The sequence below is a fragment of the Lepidochelys olivacea genome (genome assembly GCF_965140295.1).
Source record: "Lepidochelys olivacea isolate rLepOli2 genome assembly, chromosome: 2".
Taxonomy (NCBI): Eukaryota; Metazoa; Chordata; order Testudines; family Cheloniidae; genus Lepidochelys; species Lepidochelys olivacea.
The window spans coordinates 74,431,878-74,456,926 of NC_140412.1; the positions used below are offsets into that span (position 1 = coordinate 74,431,878).

The following is a 25,049-nucleotide window of genomic DNA, read 5'->3' on the forward strand; positions in this document are numbered from 1 at the left end:
ACACTAGGACTTTAGGTCGAATTTAGCAGCGTTAAATCGATTTAAACCTGCACCCGTCCACACAATGAAGCCCTTTATTTCGACTTAAAGGGCTCTTAAAATCGATTTCCTTACTCCACCCCTGACAAGTGGATTAGCGCTTAAATCGACGTTGCCGGCTCGAGTTTGGGGTACTGTGGACACAATTCGATGGTATTGGCCTCCGGGAGCTATCCCAGAGTGCTCCATTATGACCGCTCTGGACAGCACTCTCAACTCAGATGCACTGGCCAGGTAGACAGGAAAAGAACCGCAAACTTTTGAATCTCATTTCCTGTTTGGCCAGCGTGGCAAGCTGCAGGTGACCATGCAGAGCTCATCAGCACAGGTGACCATGATGGAGTCCCAGAATCGCAAAAGAGCTCCAGCATGGACCGAACGGGAGGTACGGGATCTGATCGCTGTTTGGGGAGAGGAATCCGTGCTATCAGAACTCCGTTCCAGTTTTCGAAATGCCAAAACCTTTGTCAAAATCTCCCAGGGCATGAAGGACAGAGGCCATAACAGGGACCCGAAGCAGTGCCGCGTGAAACTGAAGGAGCTGAGGCAAGCCTACCAGAAAACCAGAGAGGCGAACTGCCGCTCTGGGTCAGAGCCCCAAACATGCCGCTTCTATGATGAGCTGCATGCCATTTTAGGGGGTTCAGCCACCACTACCCCAGCCGTGTTGTTTGACTCCTTCAATGGAGATGGAGGCAATACGGAAGCAGGTTTTGGGGACGAAGAAGATGATGATGAGGAGGAGGTTGTAGATAGCTCACAGCAAGCAAGCGGAGAAACCGGTTTTCCCGACAGCCAGGAACTGTTTCTCACCCTAGACCTGGAGCCAGTACCCCCCGAACCCACCCAAGGCTGCCTCCTGGACCCAGCAGGCGGAGAAGGGACCTCTGGTGAGTGTACCTTTTAAAATGCTATACATGGTTTAAAAGCAAGCATGTGAAAGGATTACTTTGCCCTGGCATTTGCGGTTCTCCTAGATGTAGTCCTAAAGCCTTTGCAAAAGGTTTCTGGGGAGGGCAGCCTTATTTCGTCCTTCATGGTAGGACACTTTACCACTCCAGGCCAGTAACACGTACTCGGGAATCACTGTAGAACAAAGCATTGCAGTGTATGTTTGCTGGCATTCAACCAAAATCCGTTCTTTATCTCTCTGTGTTATCCTCAGGAGAGTGAGATATAATTCATGGTCACCTGGTTGAAATAGAGTGCTTTTCTTCAGGGGACACTCAGAGGAGCCCATTCCTGCTGGGCTGTTTGCCTGTGGCTAAACAGAAATGTTCCCCGCTGTTAGCCACAGGGAGGGGGGAAGGTTGAGGGGGTAGTCACGCGGTGGGAGGAGGCAAAATGCGACCTTGTAACAAAAGCACATGTGCTATGTATGTAATGTTAACAGCAAGGTTTACCCTGAAAAAGTGTAGCGACTGTTTTATAAAATGTGTCTTTTTAAATACCGCTGTCCCTTTTTTTTTCTCCACCAGCTGCATGTGTTTCAATGATCACAGGATCTTCTCCTTCCCAGAGGCTAGTGAAGCTTAGAAAGAAAAAAAAACGCACTCGTGATGAAATGTTCTCCGAGCTCATGCTGTCCTCCCACACTGACAGAGCACAGACGAATGCGTGGAGGCAAATAATGTCAGAGTGCAGGAAAGCACAAAATGACCGGGAGGAGAGGTGGAGGGCTGAAGAGAGTAAGTGGCGGGCTGAAGACAGGGCTGAAGCTCAAATGTGGCGGCAGCGTGATGAGAGGAGGCAGGATTCAATGCTGAGGCTGCTGCAGGACCAAACCAGTATGCTCCAGTGTATGGTTGAGCTGCAGCAAAGGCAGCTGGAGCACAGACTGCCACTGCTGCCCCTCTGTAACCAACCGCCCTCCTCCCCAAGTTCCATAGCCTCCACACCGAGACGCCCAAGAACGCGGTGGGGGGGCCTCCGGCCAACCAGCCACTCCACCACAGAGGATTGCCCAAAAAAAAGAAGGCTGTCATTCAATAAATTTTAAAGTTGTAAACTTTTAAAGTGCTGTGCTTAAAGTGCTGTGTGGCATTTTCCTTCCCTCCTCCACCACCCCTCCTGGGATACCTTGGTAGTCATCTCCCTATTTGTGTGATGAATGAATAACGAATGCATGACTGTGAAGCAGCAATGACTTTATTGCCTCTGCAAGCAATGATTAAAGGGAGGAGGGGAGGGTGGTTAGCTTACAGGGAAGTAGAGTGAACCAAGGGGCGGGGGGTTTCATCAAGGAGAAACAAACAGAACTTTCACACCGTAGCCTGGCCAGTCATGAAACTGGTTTTCAAAGCTTCTCTGATGCGTACCGCGCCCTCCTGTGCTCTTCTAACCGCCCTGGTGTCTGGCTGTGCGTAACCAGCAGCTAGGCGATTTGCCTCAACCTCCCACCCTGCCATAAACGTCTCCCCCTTACTCTCACAGATATTGTGGAGCACACAGCAAGCAGTAATAACAGTGGGAATATTGGTTTCGCTGAGGTCTAAGCGAGTCAGTAAACTGCGCCAGCGCGCCTTTAAACGTCCAAATGCACATTCTACCACCATTCTGCACTTGCTCAGCCTGTAGTTGAACAGCTCCTGACTACTGTCCAGGCTGCCTGTGTACGGCTTCATGAGCCATGGCATTAAGGGGTAGGCTGGGTCCCCAAGGATACATATAGGCATTTCAACATCCCCAACAGTTATTTTCTGGTCTGGGAATAAAGTCCCTTCCTGCAGCTTTTGAAACAGACCAGAGTTCCTGAAGATGCGAGCATCATGCACCTTTCCCGGCCATCCCACGTTGATGCTGGTGAAACGTCCCTTGTGATCCACCAGAGCTTGCAGCACTATCGAAAAGTACCCCTTGCGGTTTATGTACTCGGCGGCTTGGTGCTCCGGTGCCAAGATAGGGATATGGGTTCCGTCTATAGCCCCACCACAGTTAGGGAATCCCATTGCAGCAAAGCCATCCACTATGACCTGCACATTTCCCAGGGTCACTACCCTTGATATCAGCAGATCTTTGATTGTGTGAGCTACTTGCATCACAGCAGCCCCCACAGTAGATTTGCCCACTCCAAATTGATTCCCAACTGACCAGTAGCTGTCTGGCGTTGCAAGCTTCCACAGGGCTATCGCCACTCGCTTCTCAACTGTGAGGGCTGCTCTCATCTTGGTATTCATGCGCTTCAGGGCAGGGGAAAGCAAGTCACAAAGTTCCATGAAAGTGCCCCTACGCATGCGAAAGTTTCGCAGCCACTGGGAATCATCCCAGACCTGCAACACTATGCGGTCCCACCAGTCTGTGCTTGTTTCCCGAACCCAGAATCGGCGTTCCACAGCATGAACCTGCCCCATTAGCACCATGATGCATGCATTGGCAGGGCCCATGCTTTCAGATAAATCTGTGTCCATGTCCTGATCACTCACGGGACCGCGCTGACGTCGCCTCCTCGCCCGGTATCGCGTTGCCATGTTCTGGTGCTGCATATACTGCTGGATAATGCGTGTGGTGGTTAATGTGCTCCTAATTGCCAAAATGAGCTCAGCGGCCTCCATGCTTGCCTTGGTATGGCATCCGCACAGAAAAAAGGCGCGGAACGATTGTCTGCCGTTGCTCTGACGGAGGGAGGGGCGACTGACGACACGGCTTACAGGGTTGGCTTCAGGGAGCTAAAATCAACAAAGGGTGTGCCTGTACATCAAGGAGTATTTCAGGCAGGACTGCACGGAGGGTTCCAATAAGAAATGGTGCACCTAAGTTATCGGTGTTATTGGAACAAGGAGGTTAGCCTGGCCTCTGATTGATACATGGCTAGATTTACCTCGCTGCACCTTCTCTGTGAGTGACTGCAGTGTGATCTAGACAGGGGAGGAGGCAAATGAGTACAAAACAAATCTGGTCTATTTCTTGTTCTGACCCACTCCATCTATCTTTTACATCTTTGGCTGGCAGCAGACGGTGCAGAAGGACTGCATGCCATCCACATCTCATGGCTGCTCGGCAGAAGATGGTACAGTACGACTGCTAGCCATCTTCATCTCTTGCCTGCCTGGCATAAGATGGTACAATACGACTGCTAGCAATCCTCATCTCTTGCCTGCCTGGCAGAAGATGGTACAGTACGACTGCTAGCAGTCCGTATCGCCTGCCCGCTCACCATAAGACGGTTCAATAGGACTGCAGGACCAAAGAGAATGACCTGGTCAAGTCACTCCAAATTTAGTCCCTGCGCCCATGTCTGCCCAGGCGCTCCCAGCCGACGTGGCCAGGAGCACCTCAGACACGACGAGGACGACTACCAGTCGTATTGCACCGTCTGCTGCCAGAAGGCAATGGGTTGCTGCTACTGTGCAGCAAAGCCGTACCGCGTCTGCCAGCACCCAGGAGACATAGGGTGACGGTTACCTGAGCGGGCTCCATGCTTGCCGTGGTATGGCGTCTGCACAGGTAACTCAGGAAAAAAGGCGCGAAATGATTGTCTGCCCTTGCTTTCACGGGGGGAGGGAGGGAACGGGGGCCTGACGATATGTACCCAGAACCACCCGCGACAATGTTTTAGCCCCATCAGGCATTGGGATCTCAACCCAGAATTCCAATGGGCAGCGGAGACTGTGGGATAGCTACCCACAGTGCAACGCTCCAGAAGTCGATGCTTGCCTCGGTACTGTGGAAGCGCTCCGCCGAGTTAATGCACTTAATGCACTTAGAGCATTTTCTGTGGGGACACACACACTCGAATATATAAAACCGATTTCTAAAAAACTGACTTCTATAAATTCGACCTAATTTCGTAGTGTAGACATACCCTAAGTTAGGTAAATGCTACTTCTTTTGCTCCAACCCAAAGTTACACTGCTGTTTTGCCAAGGCTGGGAACAGACAGATCAAAAGGACACAAAACAGTTAAAAGGTGACTCACTAGAAGAGGGGGCAGGGGCAGTTGTCAGGGACTGCAAAGCGGATTTGAAGTCATGAGGCCTTCTTTATCTTCCAGGGCATGGAAAGCCTCAAGTGAGATAGATGTGTATAGACTTAACTGTTTTAAAACCTTTTTTGTCTTATGCTTTGTTCCTACTGTTAAGATTAAACAATACTTAGTTTTAAGAAAGCTGCTTGGTCACCGTATTAACCACTGGGCATAGCACCTACAGGAAAGGCATGCATGGGCTAAATCCAACTGGGACTGCTAAGCACTCATGTGTTGATACACAGGATGCTGTAGCCCTGGGATAAGGTCTAAGAGTGGGAGAATTATGGGATTCCAACTCAGAAAAGATGAAGGCAAGAGGCCTGATACCTGATGGGGTGCACTCGGAAAAACTATGAAAGGGACAAAAGTGCAGCTAGCCCTCTAACTGGGACAAAAACCTTTTCCAAACATTTGCACAGATACAGAGTAGTGTCAGGGCTTTAACAATGCTATCTGACCATGATGTACAACCCTGGCATTATTTTCAGCAATTGCTACAACAAAATCATCCTCTTTATTACAATATCCTGTCTACACAGACCTAACTGTTTAAATATAGAGGGCAGCTGCTAAATCTGAAATAGCAAGAATTCTATTCTGTTCAGTTTCTCACACTATCCTCAGCACTGTAGTATTGGAGTGCCTTCCAAGACTGCATTAAGTTATGTGACTAACCTCAGTCATGAGTGGTTCTTTCTTTCTGCCTCCCTTTCTCTGGGAGAAATTGCATGAGGACTTTTTTATATATATATTTTAATATATTACATGTACGCTGTGCGTTTGTATTAGCAAAGGCAAGGACAAGCAAGTAGGCCTTGCATTTGGAACAAAAAGTGGCAAGGTGTATTGGTGGATCTTAGTTCCTGTGACAGTTCGAGCTGCAATCTGAGACCAGCCCCCAAGAGAAATCTGTAGCCTGCCCCAGTGAGCTTCACCCTTGGAAATAACCCAGCGGTCCAAGTAACAATAAATAAAGTCAAGCTTCCTAAAAATCTTGAGCTCTGCAGAATCACATAGAGCTGCCATGCAATAAATTCCTCTTGTAACATTATCCTGTGTAGAGTGAAACTGAGGAAAATAAATATTTTTCTTGAGAAACATAACCCACCAACTTTCAATTCAGAGTTTATTCACTATAAACTGTGTTGGTTAATGCCACAAACATGAAAGAAGTTAAATTTCCCCTGTGTCTGAAACTAACTGAAGTGAAAATACTTCTGATTATCTGTACCATCTGGACAGCCAAAACCTATAGAACTCCAGCAGAAGTCATGTGGTGGTAATTCTATCCAGTTTTTCCTCTGACACTAAAAGAAGATGGAGAGGGCCAACATCCACTCCCTTTTTCTGAAGATGTCCTAATATGAGTTTGTAAAGGGCTACAAATACTAAAAACAGCAGTCATTCTTGTATTTTACCCTCTTGTGTGTTTTTGGTACAGAAAGGTTCTCCTTTTGTGTTGGATCAACCTTCAGTTTGTTTTCATAATTGCTATGTATATTTATATACTTTTCCAATACTGTATGGCAGAATTGAGACGTTTTCAACTGCAGTTCATGATAACTAGTTTGAGTGGGGTATTGAATTCACAGAACACAACAGTACAAATATGTTACAATTCAGGACCGAAAATGTCAAGGAATTAAAAAACAGGGCGCTGTTGACATCTGTGAAAAGACATGTACACAGCAGAGGTATTAAAATGTGTCCGTGTGAAAGAAGACTGGGAAATTTTAAAAGATGCCCTAACTAGACAGCAGGAGACTTCAGTTTTTCTGTAAAAAGAGAATTCAAAAAACAGGGAGGGACTATTGTGATTTCACGAGGAATAGCTAAGAAACATGAGGTTTAAAAAAAAAAAAAGTTACCAGAAATGCAAAAGGAGGTTGGTAACTAAACAAGCATGCTGAGTTAATAAAAGCCTGCGGCGATAAGATACCAGTTACAGAAAGTTAGATGCAAGTCTAATATGAAATGGAAGCAGAAGTGCCCAGTACAATTTTGCACAGAACATGCAGAGTCAGCATAGCATGGAGCATGCAAGTAATGAATCCTACCTACACAGCCAGGAATACTGCCTCAGTTGTGGGCACTACATTACCAGAAATGCAGAGACAAACTGGAGGGAATTAGAGAAAAGCAATGAAAAATGATCCGGAGCCAGTGAAGTCTACTTATGAGGAATGCACTAAGGAACACATACTCGGCTGGGACTCAGTAGAGCTAGGTTCTAGTCCCAGTTCTGCCATTGGCCTGTTGTGTGACTTTGGGCAAGTTATTTCATCTCTCCCTGCCTAAATTTCCTCACCTGTAAAATAAGGATAATGATACTTACCTCCATTATAAAGTGCTTTATAAGCGACAGATGAAAAGCATTACATAACAGTTGGGTAATATTTATAGGTTAAGACAAGCTAATAATGTATAAGTATTTTAGAGTGCTCACACACCAAAGAGAGTTAGAGTGGAACATGAAGATAACAAAGTAGCAGGAAGAAAATCAAGAAAGGGAGAATGTAGCCTGACTCTGCATTGTCTTCCTGACAATGAAATTCTGAGATGAGAAGTCCCCACACAAACAAGGTAGTGTGTACACATAACAGTGTGTACCCTGGGGAAGTGGTGCAGATTTCCTGGCAGCTAAATGGAGTGAAAGAAATGGTTTCTGGTCTTTCCGCTGCTCTATGCTCCCATACCTAATTTTGCATGGATAGCATGCGGTTGCTTCCCTCCATACCATGGTACAGAAAGAAGCATATGGCTTGGTATTAATGCAATGTGTAATTAACCTATGAAGGAAGTAGCTGTCAAAAATATTATTGAAGTAAAAATCTTAGTAGAATTCAAAATAGGGCGAGACATTTATGTGAATAATAAAAATATCCAGTGCTATACCAGACAGAATAAAAATTCAAAAGGAATATCAAAACCCTCAGACTTCAGGATGTTCTCCAACCATTAACTACTTAGGGTTAGGAAAAAAACTTCCTTCAAAGGAAAAATGATTGCATTATTGTCCACTTACATCCCCCCTCAGAAACAAAGGGTAGTATTTTTGAGTAGCATCTGCAAAGAGTCTTTCTTCTTCTAGGGTGATGGACAATTGTTGGTACTTATGATGAAGAATACGTATTACTAAGCACTGGTTAGAGGCAGGGATATTGCAAGCAATATTGTTCGGTGCAAACTTCCCCACACAGCTTGTCCAGTGGATCTCAAATCTGACCAACACCACACAGTTCTATGGGGTTTTGAGTGCTCTTATCTCTGCTTGAAGTCACTGGGAACCAAGGACACTCACTCAGCACTTTGCAGAATACAGACCCAAGCCCTCAACAGTACTTGAGCAAAGATTGACAGCTATTGTCCTATGGTTATTTTATACATGCTGCTTTTGATAAACAAAGAAAATGATGGAATTTCATGTCTGTGGTTGTATAGTCTTCCTGAGATCAAACAAAATTTGTGTGGGGGTGGGAAGTTTGTTTGAGTGCCATGATCCGGCATGTTCAACAATATCTTTTAGCATGTAAATAAATACTTGTGTCTTCCAAGTATTATTTATTTTTCTTTGTATTTGTATCCATTTACAGGCAACAGCTGGCAAACAGCAACAAAGAGAGAGCTTCCCAGGAAGCTATTCAAGACTTAGCTGAGCCAAGTGTTAAACCACCACCAAAGTCTCCCCACCTATTGTTGCAGAAACGATCTGCTATTTTTCCAATGTATCCTGTGTTTTGAGTATCATCAAATTTTAAAAAACAACATGTCACAGATTTTGGCCCCAGCAGGTTGAAAATGATGGATATTAATGTTATGCCCAAAAAAAAAAAAAAAAAAAAAAAAAAGATACCTTTGCCCCCAATACCTCACATTTTTTGGTATGTTTCTTGCTTATCCCAGGGCACCCCATATTGTTCTCTGGTAACAGCCGGGGCTGGGATTTTGAAAAGTTCCTAATAAAAAGGAGCTATATGCCCAATTCCCAGTTCAGTAGAATTTGGGCAGCTAACCCTTTGATAATCCCAGCCAAAAACACTGCAAGCTGTTGGCCATCTAATAGCCTGAGCTCAATGCAAGGATCCCCACGGGGAAGGAAAAGGGCTTTGGAAATAATTGTTCTGTTATGTTAAGAGCTAAACATTTTCTATTAATTACCAGGAATGCAGTTCCCACTCCAAGGCTGAGCCATTAAAGAGAAACCACATGCAGAAATCAACATGGTTGCCCTTGGCGTTGTTTCACTCTAATGCCAGCTCAGCAAAAACTGCAACAGTTAAAGTAACTACAGTCAAACCTATCTAAGCTTCCACCCATGCATGTAGCAAAATTCAGCTAATAGAGTTTGTTCTAACTAATAGTTGACCGAAATCATATTGGACAGGTTGGAGGAGACTTTAAGACGGGGTGGCCAACCTGAGCCTGAGAAGGAGCCAGAATTTACCAATGTACATTGCCAAAGAGCCACAGTAATATGTCAGCAGCCCCCCTCCCCTGCCTGCATCAGCTCCCCTGCCCTGCTCCCAGCACCTCCCGACGAGCTGTTTCATAGCATGCAGGAGGCTCGCACAAAGAGGGGGAGGAGCGAGGGCATAGCAGGCTCAGGAGAGGGGGCGGGAAGGGGTGGAGTGGAGTAGGGGCAGGGCCTGTGGCAGAGCCAGGGGTTGAGCAGTGAGCACCCCCCGGCACATGGGAAAATTGGCGCCTGTAGCTCCAGCCCCGGAGTCGGTGCCTGTACACGGAGCCGCGTATTAACCTCTGAAGAGCCGCATGTGGCTCCGGAGCCACAGGTTCGCCACCCCTGCTTTAAGAAGTTGCTTAAGAAAAAAAAATTGCATACAGAAGATGGTCCTGAGAGAAAGTTTAACTGAATGGGCCAGATTCACATCAAGGAAAATTGGAAATTGCAATTCTCCGCATTTCCTACCCACAGGTGTAGCATGCTCAGGGAGGGAAATTTACCCCTCAGATAAGGTGACAACAAGAGAGTGCAGCTTTAAATGTAGTGCCTCTCCTGGCTGGGCTGGTCCCCCCCCTTCTTTGTCAGCCTCTCTCACCTTGGAGATTTCACTGACTAGCTCCAGCATTAAGGTGGAGCCTTGGGTTTACTTTGAATTGCTAATACAGTTAAAATACAAACTGCCTCAGCTTCACTAGGATATACCTCATGTTAGTTACCACTTGTTAATGAATACTTGGTAAGAACACACCTCTTTTCCTTGTTAAGATAAGGCCTAAGACTGTATCATTAAGTGCTTCATCAGAAATGATGTTGCTGTCAGAGGTAGTCATTTAATATTAGCTGGTATGCAGCATGGCATGGTAAGAGAAGGGGTCCTCTGGTCAGTGTCAATTGCTGCTGGAGCCCCAAAGGCTTAAAAACAGTCCATATGCTAGTTTTAATTTTCATGGGCTAATTTCCATTTATGCTTTTCAAGATCCTTGACTGAAAACAGGATTTGTGCCACAGATTATTTATTCCCAGATTCCATCACAGGCCCAAAGAGATATGGGTATTTGCCATATACATTACAAATCCATGAGCTATATTTTTATTCAAAAACAGTTCATTTGGTACATACCCAAAATAAATTCTTTTCTCTGCTTTGAAAAATCCAAAATGACCTCTGTAAACAAACCCAGAAAGAGATGAAGAGAGTAAATCCGTAGTGAAGGAAGCCATCAAGCAGCAGAAGAAAGTTTGCCAGGCCAGTCTGATGTCCCAGAAAGAGGCCACCTCTTCCAGTGTGAACAAGAGTCCACCCACTGGGGCACGGAATACCAAGGCTATTCCTGCTCCTGCACCAGCTGTGATGAAATTCCTCCTACAACATGGAGAAAAATAATTCATCGGAAAACAGTGAGGCACAGCAAGGCATGCTTTAAGACTTATATGTTTAGAAAACTGATCAATGGTAAAAAAAATCCTTGCCTATTTATTGTTAAAGCAAACAGGTTTTAAAAGGCTGAATATAGGGGGACTGGGGTGTTCAGGGCCTTGTTTTGGGGACATAGAGCTTTTCACCTCTGGAGTCTAAATTCAAACCTGACCCACAACAACTGTAATAACTAGTGGCTGTTTGGCAGCATAGGAGAAGTGAGCTGATTTCAGTCAACTGCCAAGGACACAAAGGTCCATGTCAAACTAGGCTGCCAAAAGAGGGGTCAGTGAGCCCAAAGATAAGCAAAAATCTTGGAACTGTTACCTGTGCATCCATATGTTAGTAATACTATGAGGGTTACATTCTGAGGCCTAAACGGGCTGTGGACTGGGCAGCAGGGGATGTGTTGATTGGTTAACTGATTAATATCTTATAAAGCAAATAGAAAAATCAGTTTCTCTCTTTTTTAACCCTGTCCCCAATGAACTTCTCTCCTAGTGCATTGCATTAGGAACTCAGAGTGTGTTTGTATGCTGATCAATTTCTTGATTCCTCAGAGCACTGCCTGTATTTTATGTAGCGACACCATAGTTAAGTTTTCTCAACACTTTCTATTATAACACTCTGTTTTCATTTGTTTATAATTTTGCCAAACTTTTGGGTTGAAATTTCCCATATTGGGTGTCTGGTCAGGCTGACATTTTCTATACATTTTCAATTCACATGGTTCACCAGTTTATTAAAGAAAAATACATTGTTTTGCCAATAATAAAAAAAAATCTTTCCAACTGTTTAACTGTGAAACTCTACTGCCTCCATGCTTTTCAGCAGGGACTTGAAATTTGGCAATGAGGGGGACCAGGAGGCGTATCACCCAGTTATCAGGGATGTGCCTTTTGCCAGCGTTGTGAAAATCCATCCAAATTTGGTCAAGTTATGGGCCTCTGAAAAATCTCAGTTTGCACACCCTCAGTGGAGATTTCTTAGAACTTGACTGCTAAATTCTCTGAACACTCTGTCTTCAGGGAGCATGCTCCAGTTTGACACTGAAGGGGCAGAGCAGGATTTTCCCTGCAATTGCTCCTCCACACTGCCGGGAGCGGCTATGACGCCGGCACAGGAGCTGAGAACGAGTGTCACTTTTGTGCTCTCAGTGCTTCCACTACTAGTATCCATGCAGTGAAGAGGAGGACAAGGAAGTGGCCTGGACTACAGATGGGCAAGGAGGAAGACTAGGACATGGAGGGGAGACTGGGACAAGCTAGAGAGGCCAAGGGCTGAAAGGGGTCAGATTTGCAGAGAGAGAGGGGAAGAAGGATCTGAAACCGTAACCGTACACTCCCATATGAATCTGGAATAAAACCTATGATTCCTGAGTCTTACCATTCCCCCGCTGTCAGCAAATGGCTGCGGAACCCACTGGGAAAATATGTGCCTCACCTCCCTCCAGTGGCTGGGCCCCAGAGTCTGACAACCTACTATTGCTATAGTTACTCTGTTAGCTCAAGTGGCACATGTCTCTGCTGTTGAACTAAAAATCCAAACCCAACTGATGAACCATGTGGGAGTCAATATAGTTTCACATGATTAATTTGTTTTTTCAGTTTGCTTTTCTTAAAAAAAAATCAAGGAAGTTATATTCAAAAAGTTATGTTACAAGAACATTACATTTGCCGAGTCGAGCACACAAAAGTTAAGAAATACCAGAATTAAGGTTGCAGCGCAAGGGCAGCACTGGAAACACTATAACAGGAAATGGTGGATTCTCCATCTCTTGATCTCTTCACATCATGACTGGATGCCTTTCTGTAAGATATGCTTTAAGCTCAACACCAGGGTAACTGGTTGAAATTTAATGGCCAGAGAGATACAGGAGGTCAAACTTCATGATCTAATGGTCCCTTCTGATCTTAAAATCTTTTAATCTTCTTGTATGAAATGTGGATACCACCACCACCTCACAGGGGTTTTACAAAGATGAATTAATTCATTGTTTGTGATGCCATAGAAAAGCTGATCAGGAAATAAATAATTCAGTCTTCAGAGCAAGGTTTGACCAGCATGCAACAAATAAGGCTTGGGACCACACAAATAAGGAGAAAACAAATTACTGAATTTCTGCTCATTCAGTGAGCACTGTCCATCCTGTGCACTGAATGATGCAGAGGTGTGGTGGAAAAAATAGTAGGTGACGATGTCATTAAAGACCATATCATAATGCATATGCACAAAAGGGCTGAGTTAAGGCTATGCAGGCAACCTTAAGTCTGGCATTTCCTAATTTTTGACTGCTTGACTTTGGAGACTTTACCTTCTTTTAACATAGTTTTTCTGAGAGTAACATGGCCATAGCTGACCCAGTTCAGCTGACTCAGGCTTGTGGGACTCAGGCTGCAGGGCTAAATATCACAGTGTAGACATTTGGGCTGGGGCTAGAACCTGGGCACTGAAACCTCACGAGGCGGGGAGGGTCTCAGAGGCCGGGCTCCAGTCTGAGCAGGAATGTCTGCACAGCAATTTTCAGCCTCACAACCAGAGCTCTGCAAGCCCAAATCAGACAACTCTGAGACTCAGTGCCACAGGGCTTTTTTTATTGCTGCGTAGACATGCCCTTATACATATCAACTAGTGCTGTCTAGTGGAGTAAGGGTTACATGATGCCTGAATACTTACTGAAATGTTGCTTCACCTCTGAAACAACAACATTTACTTTAAAAAAAAAAAACTTTTAAAAGTGTACCAAACCTATTTGCTGCTCCAGAAATACACCAGAGAGAAGTTAGCATGCTTCTCAGCCCACATCCCAAAAGACAACAACAAGGAAGAGAAGCTAAAGTGAGCTTGCTGTTCACAGTTAATCCTTTCTGTATAAACAGGATTTCTAGATGACATGTTTCTCCCAGGAGTTTTCCTGCCTCTGTAAATCAATTGTTCTCTAATTATCTTATATTGTATTATTACAAAACAAAAGCAAAATCTTTTACTGCTCCTCTCACAGCAATTACTAATTTCTTCCATGAGTAACAATTTGTTTTAATAGGCATGTCTCAGGATTTATTTCACTAACTGAAGATGAAAGTTAAAAGACAAAGCATATCACATATCGTTCGAGCTGTACTTTATGATTATACTTTGAGCCACAGATCGTTCACAGTGGCCTTTTCTTTTGGCAAATGAGGGGTTTTCCCTGCTTTGCCCTTGCCTTGGGAACAAAAAAACAAAAACAAAAAAACACAATACAGTATGGGGCTTTTTATTTATTACTTTAATGAGCAATATCCAGAAGACAGAGCCTGACCCTGCAAATCCTTACTGATGCAAGTAATCCTTACTCATGTGAGTAATCCCTTTGACTTCAGTGGGAATATTTACAAAAGCAGGTTTGCAGGATCCAGCCCGTAGATGTTCATAAGCAGAGAAGATTCGGATTAAAGAAAGTATGAACGGTCTATATCATTTTACAGTGGGGAAAAGAGGAAACAAACCTGTGCCTCCTATGCACAGTGTGTAGGTTGAACTGAAACTGTGGAATCCTCAGGAAAGCCAGGAAGAAAAAAGGTTTTAACTAAATATAGAAGTATCTTAATGTTGTATTAATTTAGACAAATCTAAATTCAAAAGTCTAGTATTTTACACTCACTTTGTAGCGCCGTTAATGACAACACGAGGTGCAAAGCAATGGAGAATTAGGCCCCAAATGTTAAGCACACTGTTTTCATAAGCATTCAGCATACCTATTTATCACAAGTTGTTTTAATTATGGCTCTACATTTGCTAGAGTCCAGCACAGCTCAGCAATGGAAATCACAGGGGGAGGAAGAGATTACTTTCTGATGGAGAGGGCCAGGAATATCTCCCAGTCTCATTCACTTCCCCAAACTCAGGGGTGTATTTTCTGCCTAAGATCAGAGATATCAGAGATGATTAGAATCTTATTAGATCATTCACTCCAACACTCTGCCAGATTCTATTAGGCCCTAGCTTTTTGATTAACCCCTTGATACATCTGATTTGAGAGTCAGCATATGGCAACTGTCTCTCAAAAGACTTTCTAACAATTACATTTGATCAGTTACATACTTATCAGCTGAATTCCAAAACCTGGTGAAGAAGGGCAGCTGAATTCCAAGGGTGTCTGACTTGAACTGGGTCAGGCCACATCCTATTATTGCCCTAAAATAATGATATAAAAGTTAGTGTTATTTTTAATATGCTATTCACATATCAACTGAAGTTAAAGATAAAAGGGCCAGATCCTCAGCTGCTGTAGAGCAGCAAAGCTAAATTGACTTCAACAAGTGTAAAATGGGACTGTAGAACACATTTGCTTTTCAGTATGCAAAGTCCTGTTGACACAAGAGAGGAAGCTATTAAAGGCTTCCAAGTTAATAATTCAGAGATTAAAAGGGCCCCTCAGAACATGTACTGTGAAGAAAGACTCTAAAGGCTCCTTTGACAAGCTGCATGTTAACATCTGCCTAAGAGTACTGACATGATGGATTAGAGAGAGAGAGAGACAGAAACAGACAAGGTGGCTGAGATATTATCTTGTACTGGACCAACTTCTGTGCGTCTCAAAAGCTCGTCTCTTTCACCAACAGAAGTTGGTCCAATAAAAGATATTACCTCACCCACCTTATGTCTCTAATATCCTGGGACCAACATGGCTACAAGTACACTGCATACAACAATGGATTATAGTTAAGGCTAAGATTTTGTCACGATTATTTTTAGTACAAGTCACAGACAGGTCATGGGCAATGACCAAAAATTCCCAAAAGCCTGTGATTGGTCCCTGACTTTCACTAGAAATAACTACGACAAAATGGGAAGTGAGGAGGGTCCAGCACCCACAGCTGCTTGGGCTCCGTGGTCCCCCCTCATTAACCACAGTGGCTGGGACACAGAAACCCCACTGTCATCGGTGACTGGGAGGCTCCCACCCACCTGCATTGGTTTGGTGCTGAAGGGTCTCCCCACTACCTGCGGTGGCTGAGAGCTGGCAACTGAGAACTACTGGGCCCCCGCCAACTGACACCTCCAGCCACACTGCCCTGGTGCTGAAGCAGAAAATGTCACGGAGGTCTCTGGAAGATCTTGCGTGACAAAATGGTAACCTTAATTATAGTCCATTTCAAGTTTAATTACCATTGAGAGCAATGCAGTTTCACTCCCAGTGGAAGATGCATAGTGATTTCATTTACTATGCCATGTCTCAGACAATGCTTCAGGGCTGCATTTAAATCCAAGAAAACAGTTTTCATTGAAATTTAAAATCATGAAAACGTTTATATTCTCTGTACAAGACTCTTTAACAAAATTGTGTGTGTTGATGTACAATAAAAATTGGATACTTTAAAAAATAAATTCAATTCAATTGGTTCTTTATGCCACTGTTTTAAGGCACTAAGTTAATACTATGCTGATTTTCTTTATGGAAATTTGATTGCAGTTTTTTGGTTCATGCATCACTATTACAAAACTAAACACGGGGGGGTGGGGTGGAATCACAGCTGCAGCCACTGAGCGCCTGGAGACAAAAGTCTGAAAGTAAAGCAAACAAAAAAAAATCTAAAAAAAGAGAGCTAGGCCTTAGTAATCATTGTCTGAAATGGTTGTGGTCACCTCTGACTAAACCTTACTCTCTTATTTTTGAAAACCTGAGTCATCCTTGAGGGCTGCTGCACCTACGTACAAGTAAAATGATAAGAGTGGAGAAAAGGGGTTTGATGGAGATGAGGAGAGCAAACCTCAAGGATAAATACTTTACAGGAAAAAAAAGGTGTGGGGGAGAGTCAGAAATAAAATAATAAGTCATCCAAAAAAGGAAATGTTACTACACACATAGAAAGAACCTGATTTTAATCACCTCTACTCATGAGACTGCTTAGTAGGAGGAAATAAAAGGAGAGGATTCCTCTCCCACAGACCCAGCTGAAGGACTGGGAAGATTTCTGTTTGTTTCTTTTTATTTAAATAGGAAAAAAATAAATCAAATGTTTCTTTCAACAAAAGCGTATTCTGATATTATTTTCCCAAACTACAAATCTGACACCACACTGGGATTTAAATAATTTGCAGCTCTATTCTGACTTGCAATCTACTATCCTGTGGGAATTGCAAAGAGAAGCAGTTTTGACCAATTCTGTGGTCACTATTGACTATAACTGGGGGTTGTCTTCTTTGTAATCTAGGGATCTTACAGAACCTGAGCATCCAATTTTCCACTCTTTTGCACCTTGTGCAGGCATTTACCCCATGAAAAGAGGGTGTAAAATGCCACCACTTGTGTGAGAAAACAATTCTGATTTGAGCATTTTATACCCACTTTGCACAGGTGTAAGTGATTACACAAGATGTAGAGCAATGGACAATCAGCCCCTGATAGTTTAAACTCTTGCATGGTGTTCCTTACCCCAAGTGAATCATAGGGCCATCCAGTCCACAGAAGAGCCCAGAAGCCACAGCCAGCACACAAGAAACAAACGTCCCAAAAAAAGTCTTGATATTAAAAATGTGTTGAATAGAAGCACCATTCAGAAGCCCAATGACTTCTGGAAGCCCATACAGTGCACCTCCTGGGCAAAAGAACTGTAAAGAGAAAGTCAAAAATTATTTCCAAATACATTAATTCAGATCCACCTGCAGCTAATAACTGCAGCTTTCACAAACAGTTCATAACTTCTCACAACTTACAGTTACTTGTTCTATCAAGTCATCCATTCTTTCAGTTCCTCCTCCTACATAGCTCAAGACTTCTGTATTAAGTGAATAGATATGTGTACCCCACATATACCTTTTCCTTAGATTTTTTGGAAAGTTCAATGAAATGTTTATTTTTCTCTTCCCTCCCCCACCCTCCTATGAGGCTACTAGCTGCCTTCTTGTGATTAAATTGAACCCAGTAAGATGGTAGATGGGAAACCAGCTTTCTGTGTTGGCTTTGCAGTCTGGTAGAGGAGATGGAGCCTCAAAGGAGAACTGGAAATGTAAGTTACGTTCATTTTACACAGAAGTCTGAGCCAAACCCCATTTGAAGTCATTGTGAGTGTTTATTTTAGGATCAGGCACCAACTCTGTGCAAATTACACTAATTTGCCACTTGTATCCATTTTATGACCAATGTATATCTAAAGTATAACTTACACAACCACTTACACAACCATTTACACCACCATTTAATTTGCCCGAGACTTCCATAGGAATTGCAGGTGCTCACAGGGCCTGAATTTGGATCTCAGACTGGATATCAATCCCAGACTCCCTACATAGCCAGTAAAACAGAAATCATAGGGAAATCCTGATCATGCTTAACTACAGTAGAAGGCACTGCCACAACAACAACAAAAAACACAAGAGCAAGGCATTTGTCTGATCTCAGCATTATAGAACTGTGTTGGGCCTCTTTTTCCCAGTGAGGACTATACAGGGTGTATGTTCTAAGACTCCTTTTCTGTAATTAAGCCTCCATCTCTCAGAACTCCACTGATATTTTACAGTACTTGAGTAAGAGACATACTTACCACCACTAACCCTGAAGATACAACAATCATGGCCAGCCCTGACCCAAGTATGCAAATCCAGGTCATGTGGAAGTTGCTGTTCTGCCAGTTTTACAAATAATTTATTAGCATCAGCAATAGTATAGAACACAAGTACATGTATGCCCCAAACCCTCTGCCAACACTATATAGTGATATATATTTAGAGATATATTTTCCTGTTCATTTGTCCATTTTCTTACATAACCCACTGTAGAAAGTTCTACAATTTACAGCATACAAGAATGAAAACAGGGGAAAGAGTGTTGCAGACTATTCAAAAATGTGGGGTTGAGTCTGGGTTTTAGATAAGGACAAAGGTTCACAGTGGCTCTTAGTTTTCCAAACCAATTTGCCCAGGCTCATACAACATAGCAAACGGTATTTTAGTGTTCCCTGAAGGCCCCAAATCAAGACAGAATGCATCCAATGAAGTGAGCTGTAGCTCACAAAAGCTTATGCTCAAATAAATTGGTTAGTCTCTAAGGTGCCACTAGTACGCCTTTTCTTTTTGCGAATACAGACTAACACGGCTGTTACTCTGAAACCTGTCAAGTTCCATTGACTCCATTGCTTATGTGCTTAAGTAGTATACTGAATGAAGCTTTCCTGAACTTTGGCCTGAATCTATTACAATAATTAACTCTTTATATTTTACTGAGTAATGCTAACCATAAATTCATCTAGGTAGTTCCCTTGTTATTTGTTTAATAAAGTGACATATCTTGCACTCAGTCTTTTCAATTTAAACATGTTTCAGTCTGTTGCCGGCACAGAGTGCCCAAGGCAAGCAACAGCTGGGTTTGTTGCCCGGTATGCGTCACGCCAATGACCACAACGGAGTGGAGAAGCAGAAAGATTTATTTGGAGCTCCAAATAGGGTGCAAGGAGACTGAGCTGTCTCAAATCCTGCGGCAGTGCAGCAGATTCCAGTATACATTTTATACCTTTTCCTACTTCACTACACAAGCTTATGCAACCAATTACCTGTTGCCCCATACAATACCGTAGCCAATCAGCTAAAGCAGCCAGTTGTATTTTTCCTCAGTAGCATTGCCCAAGCCTTGCCTTATTTGGTCCTATTTGTTACTAGTTTTTGCTAAACATTTCTGCCTTATCTATCTGTTTCCCAGGCCGAAGCTGGCCTTGGCTGGCGAGCCGTGTGCAAACCTGTCTGTCTGTGTGCTAGCTTCCTCAGAGTTATGCAGGATCACAGAGGGTTCAAGAAGCAAAGGGGCCTTGGTTTATCCGGGCCTAGAGCAGGAGGGTTTCCTCGACACTCGTGGTCTTCCACCCTCCTGAGTTACCTAGTGTAGTGCCCAGTGTCCCCAACAAGTCTGCTGGGGTTTTTTGGTCTGTTTGTGTTTGGATTAACCACAGTCATGCTGTCTCCAGAACTCATCACAAGCACATCAGCACCCAGGTACCTTATAAAATTCCCAGCTGTTGGGCTTTGATTCACTGTGTATGCAAGCCAAAGCTGTCCTCTTTGTTTCCCAAATCATAGTGGTACAGCAGGCCACATCAGCCTTCCTGTCTGCACTTCATGTCAGGTCTTTTTTTTAAGTGTACTGTACAGAGCAGCAAAACTGGAAGGCAAGGTACACAGAAGTGAACTCAGCTGCTCTCTAGTTGGAGAATGAAGGTAGGTTGTGGGGTCTTTATGGCAGGAACCGTCTCAATACTTGTTTGTACTGCAACTAGCACTAAGGGACCCTGATCTTAGTGTGGTCTCTGGCACTACTGTAATGCAACGCCACCACCACCACCAGGACAGTGGGCTGAGTTCTGCCTACTGTTTGGAAGCAGTGACACACACAGTGGAAATTTGTGTGATCCAGTACAATGACGGTTACAATACCCTGGGGACAAAGTCTAGTTTTTTGGCAGATTTGGACTCAGAGCATCATATAGGTCATACTACTGGAATCCATTTTAATTCTTCTCATATCTCAGAGGTACACTGATCTTCTCATCCCCCATCTCCTGTAGATGTCAAGTCCACTTCTGCATTTTCCTGGGGTGCTCAAAGTGAGAAGGCCTTGAAAGCATTATTTCAAAGTCCTGACTTCTCAAGAGACAACAAACACATTAGGTATTCATACCATGCTCATCACTGATATCTGAACACCTGTCTCTACCCATGATCATTGTGCTCAGGTATCGAAGTCCAGCCTAGAATGTCTAGATGTTTCTGCTCAAGATGGCAAAGCTCCTTTCCTGTTATGAACCTCTTAACTGTGGGCTTGCCAAGTACTAACAACCAGCTTCCTTCTTTCCCATCCATCAGGTCCACATCTCCTCCTATCTATCAATCTATCTATAAATAAATAAATAAAATAAATAAGCACACAATAAACTGCATGGTACTCAGTTTGTCTGTCTTAGAAAGACTGAGCCTGAGTTAACTCCACCAGGATTTGTACCTTTGGTTCCAGCGTATGTAACCATTACAAACCTGAAGCATAGGCATCCAAGTCACCCTTCTAGTTGCTTTTGTATTATCCGTTATGCAGATGAACTGTATTTATAACTGCTACCATAGGCATGTACATATTTAGTTCCAATTTCAAGACACAATGTATTAAAATTCAGATGCAAATTTGACTCTCAAACCAGCTATCCTTACTCATGCAATAAATCACATTGGCCATGTGATTACTCATGAGAGTAGTGGGTTGTATAACTGGGCCCATAATTTGCTACAGAGGTATATAGTAACTGACATGCATAGTGTTACTTTTTCAAGACGTGGGGAAATCTCTTAAATTTTGGTTAATAGAAATAGAAGTCTTTTGAGACAGTGATTGATGGAAACAGCTTTCTAGAAAATTAAACCTAGCTTCATTCTCCTTTCAGATCTGCAGATCAGTCCAGAATAGTTTGTTATGATCGCATTTACCGAATAGTGGCCTGTATATGCAGAAGAGTTGCTAAACCAACTGCTTATCATGTACTGAACGTCAGCTATTGTATTTCCCAATGAGTCAGCAGATGCTTCATTCAAGGCTTTAGGAAGAAATTCTTCAGCAAAAATATCATTTACAAAAGATGCCAGTAGAGTAGCTGAGTAAAAACTTCACGCTCATGGAGTTTTATTACCAATCAGAACAAAGTAAAAAGAGGCCAATTTATTTTTCCTCTGCTCACCTGGAGGTAATTTTTCACCAGTTCCCATTTTAGTTTGATGAGATAGTCAATTATCTGGTGTGTCAGGAATCCCAGCATTCCTACTCCTGTTCCAATTAGCCCCATCAACAGCCATCGATCCCAGTCAGTTCTAAAGATGGAATAGTAACATTAGTCCTTTGCAGTGAGCTCAGGGTGGTTTGTCAAATTGCTTCCCGCAAAAAGTTATGCATGTTTTGATTACTACCTATGACTGAAAGAGACACCAAACCACACAAACCTGATATATTAAGCAGAAGACTACATCTACTCACAAAAAGCAATCTTCCTTTGGGCTAAGGAGCTAGATAGAGCTACTTTAAAATATATTTTATAGTAGATACAACATAACAAACACTCAGAGGGATGTCAAAACTTTTTAACAAGTAGGGCCAAGTAGTAGTATTTCTGTATCCAAGCACCAAAAAAAAGAAAGGTGTTTTTCCTCCTCTCTTGTGAATTCAGTGCTCATGAAGGTTCCAGACTCTCAGCTCTGAAAACTGAAGTTTTCTATTGTCCACGGCCATGCTACAGCTGTGCTATTGGCATTGCACATATCCCCACCCCGCCCCATCCCTGACTTGAAGGGACCATCCCATTGGCAGTCTCTTCAGGTCTATGTAACTCTTGGTCTCTGCTGAGAGAAGAAGGGGCTCCCAATAAGCATCAACTGTAGTGAAGATTTTCACAGGGGGAATACTTGTGAAGTCATCTGAGGTCACCAACTCATTTCAGAGCAATCGCCTAACAGGCATCATCACATAGTAAAACCAACTTTAGGACACTACCATCCTGGGCAAGATTTTTTGACCAATAACTTATTGGGAAAAGGCTCTAAAATCTGACATATACACAACCATAGGGTCTGGTGGCACTATAATCTCCCTCCAGGTGGGCCCAGGCAGAGCCCAGCACTAAAGAATGTTTGCTGAAATCATGCAATTTAGTTATTTTGAGGCCTAATAGGGCAGATATTACTCAGCCATCAGTCCCATGTACATCTGAGTCAATGTTTGCACTCAGAAGAAGCAAAGTGCTATAGAAGGCTATTAAGTAGCATTAAATATTGAATGGCAGCAGTGGCTTTATCTCTATCATAATGGCCTCAAAAGTTTTACTGTGTTTTCCCCAGTTTTAGTTAATGCATTTACACAAAGCATAAACTATATAAAATTATGCCTTTGCCTCTAGTTTATATATCCCTTAAATACAGTGCACATCTATGGTGCTAAACAAATAATTCCTGGTTAGCATAAGACATCATTTACTGCTAAATCATCCCTGACAGAGATTACTTATTTCTTGGGCTCATAAAATATTTCTGGAGAGAACATTTTTGACTTTAGAATACAACATGGTCAGATATTTGCAAGCAATTTCCCCTGAAGAGGGTACCCCAAAATCCCTTGCAAAGTCTTTAACCCGCCTTTTCCTTCCAAATTGTACAGATTGAACAATGGGTTACACTATTTGTATGCTCAGTAAGGTATAAGCATTTCCAGGGAAGTGACATTGAATAAAAAGGTTAGTTGTCCAGTTGCCTCCCTTCTTGGCTATGATTACGTGAAAACATTTTCTTAAATAGAGAAATAAATGAAAAGGCCACTCATTCCCTTACCCCCTTCATTTTGTGAGCATCTTTCATAAGTACTAAACTCACTTTATTGTTTTTAAAATAAGGCTTTGCAGTTCAGTAGCAACTTGCATCTAATTAGCTAAGTGCACTTTGTGAGTATTAGTGAATTGAGTCTCTCAGAACCCCTCTGAGATATAAAATGGTTGAAGTCTACATATTCTGACCTAGAGAAAGGGGCGTAAGAAAATGTTCTATGACAGATGCACAAGGGAATGGGGTATGTTTACATAGCTAGAAATGGAACAAAATCTAGGTCTTCTGATGTCCAGTCCAGGGTATGAGCCACAAGACCATTCTGCCTCCCCAACTCCACAAATAAAATATTTTCTCATCTCATGATTCTAGTATCTGCTTAACTTATTGACCTCCACCCTTCTGAGCAGCAGTCACAAAAAGAAAGATAGAGCTAGCTTAAACTTCTTGTGTGACCTTAGCCCAAATAATTTATTCTGTGCCTCAGACACCAGCTGTAAAATGGAGATAGCACTTTTCTATCTCTCAGGAGTGTTACAAAGATGAATTCATCAGTATTTGTGAGGCACTCAGAAACTACAATGGAGAGGTGCACACATCAGTAAATAGACTTTTTACTCCCCAATTTTCCACAATTGAAGAAATTTACTCTCTAGAAAGACCTACACACTTCAATTTTTTTGTTTATCTACAGTTTGATGCTAATCAGAGTTAAAAGAAGTTGCCTGCGATCTAGGAGGAACAGGACAGTACATATTGGGGGCACTGTTACCTGTATGTTTTCTCCTGTAGCCACTTCTTGTAAACTCTACTGTGTGAAGGTAAATAATCCAAACTCTCATGGGGTGCTTGACATTCTCTCTCCTCCTTTCTGCAATTAGAGTTTGCTAAGCCATCTCACTTGCTGCTGCAATGCCTCCTAGGATCCAGAAAATGAATCAAATCAGGCCTTTCTTCTGTCAGCAGCATCTGCTCTTCACTATTATCCATGTACCTCTTACAGGAAAGAAGGGACGACATTTCCAAAACCCCAAGAATCGTTGGAGTGTTGACAAGAACTATTTGAGACAGAACACGCTAGTCACTTTGCTACCCAATGAAGGGTAAAGATGGAAAAATACACCAGGGGGGTGTACTCTACCTGTTCAGCGGAGATTGGCTGACTTATGTTGTGGGTTTGGTTTATTGTGACCGTACATAGATCTGGCTTGTTTGTGTCACTGAGAGCTTGACCAGGAAGCATGCATGCCAAATCTGAACAAATCTGCTGTAACTTTTCCATATTATCTCATTGCAGAGCCAACAGGTGGTGTTTTAGGTTCACAACCCCTTTTCCAGTCAGACTTAAATCTAGACATAACCCCTCCAAAAGCTGGTGAACTGTGTGGCAAATTAATGAAGCCACACAGTGCAGTGCAGATGTAAAAATTGTAATGCAACAGAGAACATTCAACACTTTGAAAGGGCTTTTCTACCCACTACAGGAGTAGTGCTTTCGAGGGACTCTCAGTTGGCCAATGTTTTTATGTCCATTTTCTGAAATTAAAACTCTGCTTAATTCCTTCGGATAGGCAGTTCTTTGGAGGACTGGTTAGGCCCTGTAATATGCTTCCACATGAACCTATGGAAATTTTTAATTAAGAAATTTCTTAGTGACCAAAGTCACTGCACAGAGCTCAGTTTGATCTCTGCTGGGAGGATGAAGGGCTTTTTCATCCATGTCAGAATTCAAACTTGAGTCCTAAAGAGTCTAGAATGTTTCAAAACTCATGATTAGACAACTAAACCATCTACTTTGCTTTTTCTAACATCGGTGAGCATGAATTTTCCCTTTTATTCAAATA

The 25,049-nt window shown here is 43.0% G+C and overlaps 1 pseudogene across 1 annotated transcript in view; it reads right to left on the reverse strand.

Moving 5' to 3' along the window:
- The window catches only part of LOC311516739 (chloride channel protein C-like), a 112,364-nt pseudogene that overhangs the window by 82,267 nt on the left and 5,048 nt on the right, over positions 1–25,049 (reverse strand). Inside the window, exons 2-7 of the transcript XR_014714624.1 lie at positions 23,978–24,076; positions 21,579–21,708; positions 18,411–18,491; positions 17,303–17,478; positions 14,968–15,060; positions 10,584–10,830 (exon numbers count right to left, since the gene is read on the reverse strand). The product of XR_014714624.1 is annotated as a chloride channel protein C-like (transcript). The remainder of the gene's footprint in view (positions 1–10,583; positions 10,831–14,967; positions 15,061–17,302; positions 17,479–18,410; positions 18,492–21,578; positions 21,709–23,977; positions 24,077–25,049) is intronic.